Consider the following 12,002-nt stretch of genomic DNA (forward strand, 5'->3'; position numbering starts at 1 on the left):
TAATAGATGCTTCCGGCAAGAGTAGCCGCTCAATCAGTCATTCATTGGTGCATAGCCAACACTCGAGGTCTGTTGGCTAGGTACGATAGGGCACACTGGGATGAGATGGAATAATTAGTACAATATCTCCCAGAAGAACACACAAAAAAAGGGCAAGAAATAGTGCAAGAGGGCAAGCTTATTTCCAATTCATCTAGTAGATGCGTTTTAGATGCTGCAGACACTACAGGTAGTCTCAGAATTGCTGGTTTTAAACCAGAAGTTTAACAAACTATCCTTAAAGCACCACTTGATAAAAACACCTTTTTGGGCCTCACATAGACCAATCGCTAGAGAAGATGAAAAAGGACACAAAAGTGGCAAAATCAATGGGAGCAGTCTCCGTCTACTAGAGGTTCCTTTTGTCGCTCCTTCTACAGTGGGGGCTTCAAAAACTAATACCACAGATGCCACCACAACATCGTATAAAACACAGACACAGCCTGACCCCTCTAGAGAATTCTATAGAGGTGGATTAGAGGTAACAACTTTAAAGGAAGAGGTACACCATCACGTACCTCTCCATCCACTAACAAACAGTTACTTGATATCACCCACACCCCCACCTTCGAACATTCATCACCTGTCGGGGGAAGATTACATCAGTTTCTTCCCATTTGGCAATCGATAACAGACAATTGGGTGTTGAACATCATCCAACAAGGTTATTGGCTGTAGCTCACAAGCAACCCTCCCAACATTCCAGCTCCCATTCACACAGTGTCTTTGGAACACAAACATCTGCTCAAACAAGAAGTACAAATGCAAAAACAACAGTTGATGGACAGAATGCAGAACAATGTCCTACATTCACCCCAGTACAGAAATCTGGGCTTAAATCCATCGTTTTTTTTGTTCACCATGCCGTTCCAGTTTGAACCCAGCCATATGCAAATCAGTCTTGACCCTGTGCCTCATGAGTACAGTCCAGCCCAAACTGCCAAGCCAGGTCCTCCTTGGACTGGAAACAAGCATCCTAGTACCGGTTTCGGGGTTTCAATTGTTCTTTTTGCAATCAAGAAGTACAAGCTCTTCTAACAAAAGGAGCTATAGAACTCATCCCATTACAAGAACAAGGATCAGGAGTATATTCACTATACTTCCTAATTCCCAAAAAAGACGGTTGGTTAATACCAATATTGTGCTCTCCGGCCTTTAAACCTCTACATATTATCAAAACACTTCCACATGATCACTCTAAAACAAGTACTTCCACTTTTGCAGCAAGGCGACTTATTGTCAACACTAGACTTAATGGACGCATTCTTTCATATACCCATTCACCCAGCAATCGCAGATACCTCAGATTTGTGATAGGAAAAAATCATTATCAGTTCAAAGTATTTCCATTTGGAGTGACAACTGCACCCAGAGTGTTCACCAAATGCCTGGCAGTGGTAGCAGCACATCTAAGAAGACAACAAATACATGTATTCCCATACTTAGACAATTGGCTCATAAAAGCCAACACACATCACAAATGTGTGCAACACACTCAAATCACCATAAATTGTCTACATCGGTTGCAGTCAATACGCAAAAATCCCATCTTCCACCCAATCAGATACAACCATATCTAGTAGCCATTCTAAACACTCAAAGGGCTCTTGCATATCCCAATGCAGCCAGAATTCACAATTTTCAAACATTGCTACTACAGTTTCAAAACAACCACTATCTCACAGCCAGAACCTTCCTGCAGTTACTAGGGATGATGGCCTCGTGCATTACCATAGTGCCTCATGCAAGACTAAACATGCGTCCTCTACAAGAGTGTTTGGCACGTCAGTGGCATCAATCACAGGATCAGCTAACAAATTTAGTGTTGGTAGACCGCCACACTCATCGCTCTCTGCACTGGTGGAGCACACAAAATGAATCAAGAGGGTGGCCTTTTATCCACCCTATTCCACAAGTCGTGCTCACAACAGACTCATCTCACAGGGTGGGGTGCACATTTACAACATTAAACAGTTCAGGGCCTTTGGAACACCAAACAGAACTATCACATCAACTACCTAGAACTGCAAGCAGGTCAACTAGCGTTGAAAGCATTTCTAATTCACCTAGTAGGGAACGTTGTCTTAATCCGGACGGACAATATGAAAACTATGTACAAAAACAGGGTTGGGGGCGGACACACACTCTCTAGAACAGTCACACCTCTCTGACAATTTGGCATTGTGCAATTCATTACAAAATCCAGCTCCTGGCAGAACTCCTTCCTGGGAAAGACATCTTTGTCAATCTCCTCAGTAGAATGAAACAATAAATACACGAGTGGGAACTTAACCCACAAGTTCTCCTTCCGTAATTTGAAAAATTGGATTTTGCAGCATGAATCCTTTTCTGGATTCACATGCTGTGCATCCTTCCGCTATCTAGTTGTTGGGTCAGTGGTTGCACATCAGATGCTTCACATAATGTCAAACATTCTCACACAGAACCGTGGAAAAATCGGACATCCAAATCCCAAGGACATTAACCGAGCGATTTGGCTCCTGAAGTCTAAACCTACCACCAGATTGTATGACCATTCTTAAAGAAGCAAGGAAACCTATCACTAGAGCATGTTAGGTAGCAAAATGGAAAAGATTTGTTATATATTGCAATAATAAATTAATTGATCCGCTAGATGCATCCATACAAAATATCATTTATCTTTTGCATCTTCAGCGTGCAGGTTTAGCCCACACATTTATTCGATCACACCTTGCAGCAATAGCTGCATATCTTAAAAACAGGCAACATTTATCTTTATTCAAAGTTCCAGTAATCAAAGCCTTTATGGAAGGCCTTAAAAGAATACCACCACCCAGGGTACCACCTGCATCTGTCTCGAACCTTAACCATGTTCTCACAAGGCTCATGGGTCTACCTTTTGAGCTATTACACAATTGTTCATTACAATTTATTTAATGGAAGGTTGCCTTCTTGATTGTTATCACTTCGTTAAGATGGGTTGGTGAGTTACAGGCATTAACCTTAGAAGAACCCTTCTTTCAACTTCATAAAGATAGGATAGTTTTTCGTACAAATCCAAAACGTCCTCCAAAAGTAGTCTCTGCTTTTCACATAAACCAATCAGTTGAGTTACCTGGTTTCTTCCCTCAACCTGATTCTCTAGCTGAAAGACCTCTACACACATTTGATGTCAAAATAGCACTATTCTACATTGATGGGACAAAGGATTTTCGCGAAAAAACGACAACAAAAGTATTCCAACTTGCTATATTAAATCTAAAATAACTTTAACTGTACCTCCTAGAGCACATTCTACTCCCAAGATAGGAGCATCTATGGCCTTTTTAGGCAACATTCCCATAGCTGACATTACCAAACATTATTGTGTGGATGTATTAGCACCTCAATAAGCTAATGTTGGACAAGCAGTGCTAAAAACACTTTTTCAAACAACTGCAACACTCAGTGGTTAGCCACAGCTTTGGGAGAGGTACTGCTATACAGCCTATGCAAAGCATGTGTATCTACAGCACACGTTCCTTGAACAATTTGTTACTTACCCTGTTACCATCTTTTCTTGGCATGTAGAGTTGTAGATTCACATGCTCCCGCCTTCCTCCCCGGATACCTATGGTTGTTGCAGTTCTTAATATTCATATCACAAACACATGGACATCTCTATACTACACTCACTTTCTCTATTCTCACCCTCTTGCGGCAAAACAATCTAACAATGGAGTCGATGCCCATGCGCATTATCATTGAAAGGAGGAGTCACTTTACCTTGTTACTGGAAAAGATTTCTTCGATGAAAAACAACTTACAAAAATCCAGACCCAACACTAGATGGCAGAGTATGCAAAGCATTTGACTCAACAGCTCTACTTGCCAAGAGCAGAGGTTTACAGGGTAAGTAACATAATCCTTGTGTGGTAAGGGTGGTGAATGCTATGTGCATCACTAGAGGAAATGGAGGACCCTTCCACTTCCTATTTACGATGTGCGCCATGCCTCGGGGGAGCTGGAGAACGCGTTGGAGAGGTAAGGGGGATTTTTTATTAATTAGTATTTATTTATAAATTTCATTATTTTATTAAGTGAATGTAATTATTTTTTAAGGACTGTTGTCGCGCATGGGTCCCCTTTTAGGGCTCAGGGCAGGACACAGGTAGTTTTTAGAAAGTGGGGGGGGGGAGGGGGGTTGCGCAGGGGTCCGCTTCTAGATCTTAGGACTGGGTTGAGGACTCTAGCAGGGGTCAGGGAAAGCCTTTACCACGAGTTTGCCCTCAACATTCATGCTTTTACAACGAAATTTGTTGTAAAGGTATGCGTGGTAAAGTCATATGCATTGTAAAGGTTATGCGTTGCAATGGCGTCCCCGTTGTAACGCATGAGTGGTAAGGGCATGCGTTATAACGTCATAGAATCACCAAAGGAGCTACTCAGTTGTGCCTAATACCATTTAGAAAATCCCAAAAGGGTAGAAATGTGGCTATCTGTTCCAGGGGCTGCAAGTCTCAGGCAGTGGGTTCTGGTCATGTAGTCTTGTCTCTAAAATGATTTGAGGTGTTTGGACCTTCTTGAACATTTAGTTTTGCTGAATGCCAAACTTTTGCCTCGAACTGCAGGGGTAACAGGTCTTCCTGTACTGTAATGGCTGTCTGCACCGAGTGGCCTGACTATAATCTGGAAATATCACGATTGCTTCTCTGTTTAGCCGTCGTGCTCAAGATTACTTCTCTTTCTGACAGTCTATTCAATTCTCCAATCACCATCCACTTGAATTTGCATTATACCCAGAACCTGTAGTGAGCAGCTTATAGGCCTTATGAACCACCACCCCTGAGTAGATTGTGCATTCTTTGACATGCTTTGCCAGGAAGTTCCTGTGCAGAGGCTGAAAAAGTTCTCGTACTCAAAAACGTTTTGGCACCCTCTGCAATCAAATCTTGACTGCTTTCACGGTGTTTCCATTGTTTCCAGCTAGGCAGCAATGGCATGCCCATTCTTTTTTTAAACTTTTTTTATCACACTGATCCGCCTTGGCTGCTTTCATCTTACGAACTGAGGTCTCTACTTGCGACACTAATGTCACTACTTGGAGTTCTCCCTCAGTCTTAGCCAGCCTCTTTTCCATCAACGACAATGAGGCATCCACTGAGGTTACCTTGTGTACAATATTTTTGTATTCCACCCAGGAACTGTCAAAAGATAAACTAAGATAGATGAATGGAGTGGTGAGTCTTGCATTCCACACAGGCATGACACTCTTCTCTCTATCCACTATTTGCATTTCCACTTTGGAAGTGCAGTGAATAAAAGGACTTCATTCCTATTCTACACAATAAGGTAGTGAAGAACCATTAGAGGAAGTGGACAGTTTCAGTGCACAATTTCACTGGTGCTGTCCACTTCCTCTAGTTTGTCTCCTTTGTGCCTCTTCACCCATTGTTTCCAAGCTTCATTTGTCTATGTGAGGCCATGTCTATGGATAAGCATTTCTCTGTGGAAAAGCGAGCAAACAAATATCTGTGCTTTGAGCAATTTGGATGCATTGTTTTCCATTGAGGGTTAATAAGTGAATGAGGTTTTTTGGGGGGATCCAAGGCCATGTGGTAACCAGTGAAATCTACAAAACCCATGCATGTTTGCAAGCCTTGCAACCTTTTCTTACCCAGAATGTCCTGAATATGTCAAATTTATGCCTTATAAAAAACAGTATGTTCTAAGCATTTGAGCTGTAGATCACATGCTGTGCATAGCCTGCCATCTAGTGCTGGGTCCGGTGTTTGCACTTTGTTTTTGTACGAAGAAGTTTTTTCCAGTCACAAGGTAGGTGACTCCTCCTTTCGATGATGGTGCTCATGGGCATCAACTCCATTGTTGGATTGTTTTTTTCCGCCATCGGGTTCGGATGTGAATTGCTGAGCTCCGGTTCGGCACCGTTTCTCCGGTTCCCTTCGACGCGCAATCCACTACCCTCGACGGTCTTTTCTCAATCGCGATTCCCAATTTCCGCGTATCGTTTCGACTTGAAAGATCTTTGATCTGGAAACTCGTGGAGGGCTGTTGTGCATACCCGGCTGAGCTCACTAGCAGTCGATGGAACGGACTCCATTCAAGCTCTGTCCCGAGTGTCGCGCCAAGTTTCAGCTCACCGACCTGCAAGAAGTGTGCAATCTCTGTTTGTCCCCTGAACACGACGAGAAAGACTGCGACGCGTGCCGATTGTTTCGATCAAAGACGACGCTTCGTGACCGTCTGGCTCGACGTCACGAGTTGCAACACCAAGGTGGCTCCGTACCGGAGATTTTCTGCGAACATTCCGACCGAGAAGAAACACACCAAGGAGCCGACGAAGAGGAATATGTCTCCGTGTCAGAGGCCGACTCCGACATGGAAGAAGAGTAGCAAGCTACACCAGGTCAGCGTACTGTGAGTACAGAAACCCCCTTGCCCCAACAACCAAAGACAAAAAAGGCTCTGGTTCTTCCTCTGCCTGCGGACTTATACAGACCAGGCCATCACCACCTGAGGACAATATAGGCTACGTTGAGCTTCTTAATAAGGCTGCTCATGACCATGAGGTGGAACTACATAAAGAGGCTTTAGAGGAGTACTTCTTGTTTGAGACCTTAAGCTCCACTCAGAAAACTACACATACACTACCAATGCTTAAGGCAATGATTAAGCATGCAGATGAGGTTTTTAAAGATCCTGTAAGGGCAAGAATCATCACGCCAGCGGTTGAGAAGAAATATAAGCCAGCACCTACTGACCCTGCCTACATCAAGGGCCAGCTGCCCTTAGACTCTCTTGTGGTTTCTAATGCTCGCAAGAGAGCTAACTAACAGACCACAGGTGAGGCCCCTCCTCCTGATAAGGAGTCCAAGTTAATTGATGCCTCTGGCAAAAGGGTAGCTCACAAGCAGCTAATCACTGGCGCATTGCTAATGCTCAGGCTTTGCTAGCCAGATATGATAGGGCTCATTACGATGAGCTAGAAAACATATGCAATTTCTGCCTGATAAGCGAAAATCTAAGGCATATGATCTTATCCAGGAGGGCAAACTTCTCACCAATACCTCCAAGTGCGCATTAGACCCAGCGTACTACTACGTAGACACGCATGGTTGAGAATTTCAGGTTTCAGACCTGAGGTACAGGCCTCCATTCTCAATAAGCCCTTTGATAAGTAACACTTCTTTGGTCCAGCAATGGACACCTCGCTGGAAAAAATGAAGAAAACTGAGGTCGCCAAGTCCATGGGGGTTTACAGTTACCTGCGAGTAGGGGTTCCTATCGGCACTCCTTTCACAGGGGTTGCTCCAAAAATGTTACCACAGAAAATACCTCCTCCTCCTCCTCCTTCAAGGGCAACAACCAATCGCCCTCATCAAGAGGCTATTTTAGAGGAGGTTTTAGATTAAACCATGGTAAGGGAAGCGGCAGAGGCAACTCCACACTCACTTACCCTCGCAAATAACAAACAGTGACTTGCTTCCGCTAACCCTCGATCATACCACTCCTGTAGGGGGACTTCTCTCAAGTTCTCCCAGTCTGGAACACCATCACCTCAGACAAAAACGGGTTTTACAAATTATCCAATATGGTTACTGCCTGAAACTTACAAACACTCGCCCAAACATTCCTCCAATATCACATGCAATGTCACAGGAACATCTTACTCTTTTGAAAAAGGAAATTTTTTCTCTGTTGGAGAAAGGAGAATAGAACCAGTGCCATTAAAACATCAAGGGACCGGAGTATTCTCCCTGTACTTCTTGATTCCCAAAAAGGACGGCTCTTTCAGGCCTATACTAGACCTCGGAGAACTAAATCTATACATTCAGTCGGACCACTTTCACATGGCTTATCTCCAGCAAGTGCTACTGCTCCATCAACTCTACAACAAGTACTTCCGCTCCTTTCAACAAAGCGACTTCCTGTACACTCTGGAATTAAAGGACGCCTAATTCCATATCCCAAAACACCCTGCTCACCGCAAATACCTCAGGTTCGTAGTAGCAGGCCAGCTTATCAGTTCAAGGTGCTCCCATTCGGAGTAAATACTGCACCCAGGGTTTTCACCAAGTGTCTGGCAGTAGTCGCAACTCCTCTTCGAGGACAACACAGTCACGTCTTCCCATATTTGGACGACTTGCTCATTAAAGCCAGCTCGCAAAAAAGTTGTCTACGTCACACTCATAAAACAGATCTTGGATTCACAGTAAGTCTGTCCAAATCCCATCTACGTCCATCCAACGCACAGGCGTATCTGGGAGCCACAATAGATGTACAAAAGGCTTTGGCCTACCCCAATCCGGCCAGAATCCGCAACATGCAAACTTCTGTCCGTTTCAGCCTCAACACTCATTGGCAGCTCGAGTGTTCATGCAGTTAGTAGGGATGATGGTGTCTTGCCTTCTAATAGTCCCTTACGCAAGACTCCAGCTGTGTCCCCTTCAGGAGTGCCTAGCACGTCAGTGGAACCAGGCTCAGGCTCTCTTATCAGATCTACTGTTGGTGGACGGCCACACCCATCGCTCTCTGCAGTGATGGAATACACAAACCTTTCAAAAGGGTGGCCCTTCATAGACCCGGTTCCACAAATCGTGCTAACAGATGCATCGCTCACTTGTTGGGGAGCTCCTCTCCAGATGCATACAATTCAGGGCATGTGGAGCCTGCAGCAAAAGCAGCTTCACATAAATCATCTAGAGCTGCTAGTGATTTTTTTAGCGCTTAAAGCGTTTCAAGTTCATCTAGTAGGCAAAGCTGTCCTGATTCGTACAGACACATTTACAGCAATGTACTACATACAAAAACAAGGGGAAGCGCTCCTACTAGCACAGACCATCTGGAGATGGGCCATACGTCACAATGTTTCTCCTTGCAGAACACCTCCCAGGAGTAAACAATCAGGTTGCAGATCTGCTCAGTCGTCAGACAACAGTTCCACGAATGGGAACTCCACCCTCAAGTTCTCCTCCCATTCTTCCAAATGTTTTTTTTTCCAGACATAGATCAGTTCGCCACAAACCTAAATGCAAAATGCCCAAACTTTGCATCCAGATATCTACACCCATTGTCCAAGGGCAATGCACTATGGATGAATTGGTCAGGGATATTTGCCTACGCTTTTTCGCCTCTCCCACTCATTCCATAAGTGGTTCGGAAGCTCAGACAGGCGTCCCTGACATTAATCCTAGCTGCTCTCACATGGGTCCTACAACCCTTACTCACAACCCTGTTGGAGCTCTCAGTAGTTCCTCACCAAAAACTACACCTCACTCCCAATTTTCTCACTTAGAGCCATGGAGAGATACGACATTCTGATCCCAGCAATCTCAACCTTGCAATCTGCAACCTGAAATCTTGGAGTTTGGCTACCTTAATCTTCCGCCAGACTGCATGAATATTATCAGGGGCTAGACATCCTACCACAAGGGCATCCTATGCAGCAAAGTGGAAGCGATTTGTAATATACTGCAATAACAATCCGATAGATCCACTGGACGCTTCAGTTCAAAACATCATTTGCTATTTACTACATCTGCAACGTTCCAATTTATTGTACTCTTCCATACGCTTTCATCTTGCTGCAATAGCTGCATATCTACAGAACCGACATCTATCTCTTTTTAGAGTGCCTGTCATTAAAGCATTTATGGAGGGACTTACAAGAACCATTCCTCCAAGACTTTCACCTGCTCCAGTGTGGAATCTCAACATTGTCGTCACCAGCCTAATGGGTCTACCCTTTGAACCATTGCATAGATGTGAAATACAATGTCTCACTTGGAAGGTAGCTTTCCTCATAGCTATCACAGCTCTGAGGAGAGTGGGTGAGCTTCAAGCACTAACCATAGAATAGCCATTCTTACAAATACACCAACACAAAGTGGTTCTTCGAACCAACCCTAAATTTCTACCAAAGGTCACTTCTGCCTTTCATATCAACCAAGCTGTTGAGTTGCCTGTGTTCTTCCGTCAACCAGATTCTGTGGCAGAACGTGCGTTACACACTTTAGATGTGAAAAGAGCAATTCTTTACTTTATAGAAAGGACAAACCCTTTTCGCAAAACAACTATTTGTCGCTTTGCTCCACCACAGAAAGGCAATCCTATATCAAAAACAGGCATTGCAAGGTGAATAGTCAAGTGCATTCAAATATGCTATGCACAAGCAAAAAGAACACTAATTATTACCCCTAGAGCGCACTCAACACGCAAACTAGGGGCTTCTATGGCTTTCTTAGGAAACATACCCATAGATGGTATCTGCAAAGCTCCAACATGGTCTATACCTCACACATTCACAAAACACTATTGTATAGATGTGTTAGCAAAACAGCAAGCTAGTGTGGGGCAAGCAGTTTTACGTACACTATTTCAGACAACTGCAACAGCTGTAGGTTAGCCACCACTTTGGTAGATAACTGCTTTATAGTTTATGCACAGCATGTGATCTACAGCTCACATGCCTTGAGCGGAAAATGCTACTTAACCAGTATGCATCTGTTCTTAGCATGTAGAGCTGTAATCGTATGCGCCCACACACCTCCCCGGGTACCTATACCTGTTGCAGTTACATCTTAGATACATATATACATTTACATTGCGTACTATTTTTACTAACTCCATTATCACCCTCTGTGGCAAACATTCTTAACAATGGAGTCTATGCCCATGCGCACTATCACCGAGAGGAGGAGTCACCTACCTCGTGACTGGAAAAGACTTCTTCGAACAAAAACAAAGTGCAAACATCCGGTCCCAACACTAGATAGCAGGCTATGCACAGCATGTGACTCCACAGCCCTACATGCCAAGAACAGATGTATACTGGATAAGTAGCATTTTCCTTATTTAGCCAATTATTTTTCAAGTTGCTCCAGTGTGCATCACAATTCCCGGGCACTTTTACAATCTCCAACATGTGGGGGAAAAGGAGACCAATTTGGCCTGAAAATCTTTAGTGATAGCATTTTATCTAAACATGAATTTCCCCAAATACAAAAGGAAATTGCTCATCACTTGGGGTGAACATTCAACACTTGAGGGGTGAAAAGGGGAACATAGAAATGCCTTTGCAGTGTTGACTGGTGTACTTTGAACCCCATTTTTGATGTTTTCTCCTTTTCCAAATGAGAACGTTTTATAGTGGCAAATAGTAGTTGGGATATGTTTAGGAAACTACCACATAGATGAGGATAGTCAGCCTTTATACATTAAATGAGAATACCCATGATTGAATACAAGTGTTACTGGTAAATGACTTTCTTACTCTTATTACTGGTTGGATTTGTGAAAGGAACATTTGGCTAATCCTTCAGATGCCGTTTTCATACATGCCACGAAGTGGTAAGTTTATAAGTTGCAAAACCAAAGGAAATGATGGACGGAGTGTTTAACATTGCAAGCACTCACCCCCAGTCAACTGATCTGGGTTTAATCCATCACCGTTCTTTAGCCCACTCTGCCACCCCAGTTCAGACATGGCCATATGCAAATCAGTCTGACCCTGTGCCTCATATTGACTGGGGGTGAGTGCTTGCAATGTTCAACACTCCGTCCATCATTTCCTTTGGTTTTGCTTTGTTCGCCATAAGTTGGCAGGGTATGCTCAGACGTGAGTCCCTTGCTCACTTTGCCACTGGATTCAAGCAAGCCTGGCTGAAGACGGCTGTAATGCCAGAAACCGGTCCTAGGAAGGTTGTTTCTAATTCAGGGAAGACATGGCTTGGCAGTTCGGGCTGGACTGTTCCCATGAGGCACAGGGTCAGACTGATTTGCATATGGCCATGTCTGAACTGGGGTGGCAGAGTGGGCTAAAGAACGGTGATGGATTAAACCCAGATCAGTTGACTGGGGGTGAGTGCTTGCAATGTTCAACACTCTGTCCATCATTTCCTTTGGTTAAGTTTATAAGTTGGTCATAAGAAATGAGCAGTGACTACCAGAGTCAACTTTAAAGTAACTGAGGTGTGGTGCCA

The 12,002-nt window shown here is 43.9% G+C and overlaps 1 protein-coding gene across 2 annotated transcripts in view; it reads left to right on the forward strand.

Annotated features, from left to right (window-relative positions):
• Positions 1-12,002, forward strand: part of NUP58 (nucleoporin 58) — a 353,742-nt gene that overhangs the window by 195,199 nt on the left and 146,541 nt on the right. The window lies entirely within an intron of this gene.

This window comes from Triturus cristatus, chromosome 8, assembly GCF_964204655.1.
Source record: "Triturus cristatus chromosome 8, aTriCri1.1, whole genome shotgun sequence".
NCBI lineage: Eukaryota > Metazoa > Chordata > Amphibia > Caudata > Salamandridae > Triturus > Triturus cristatus.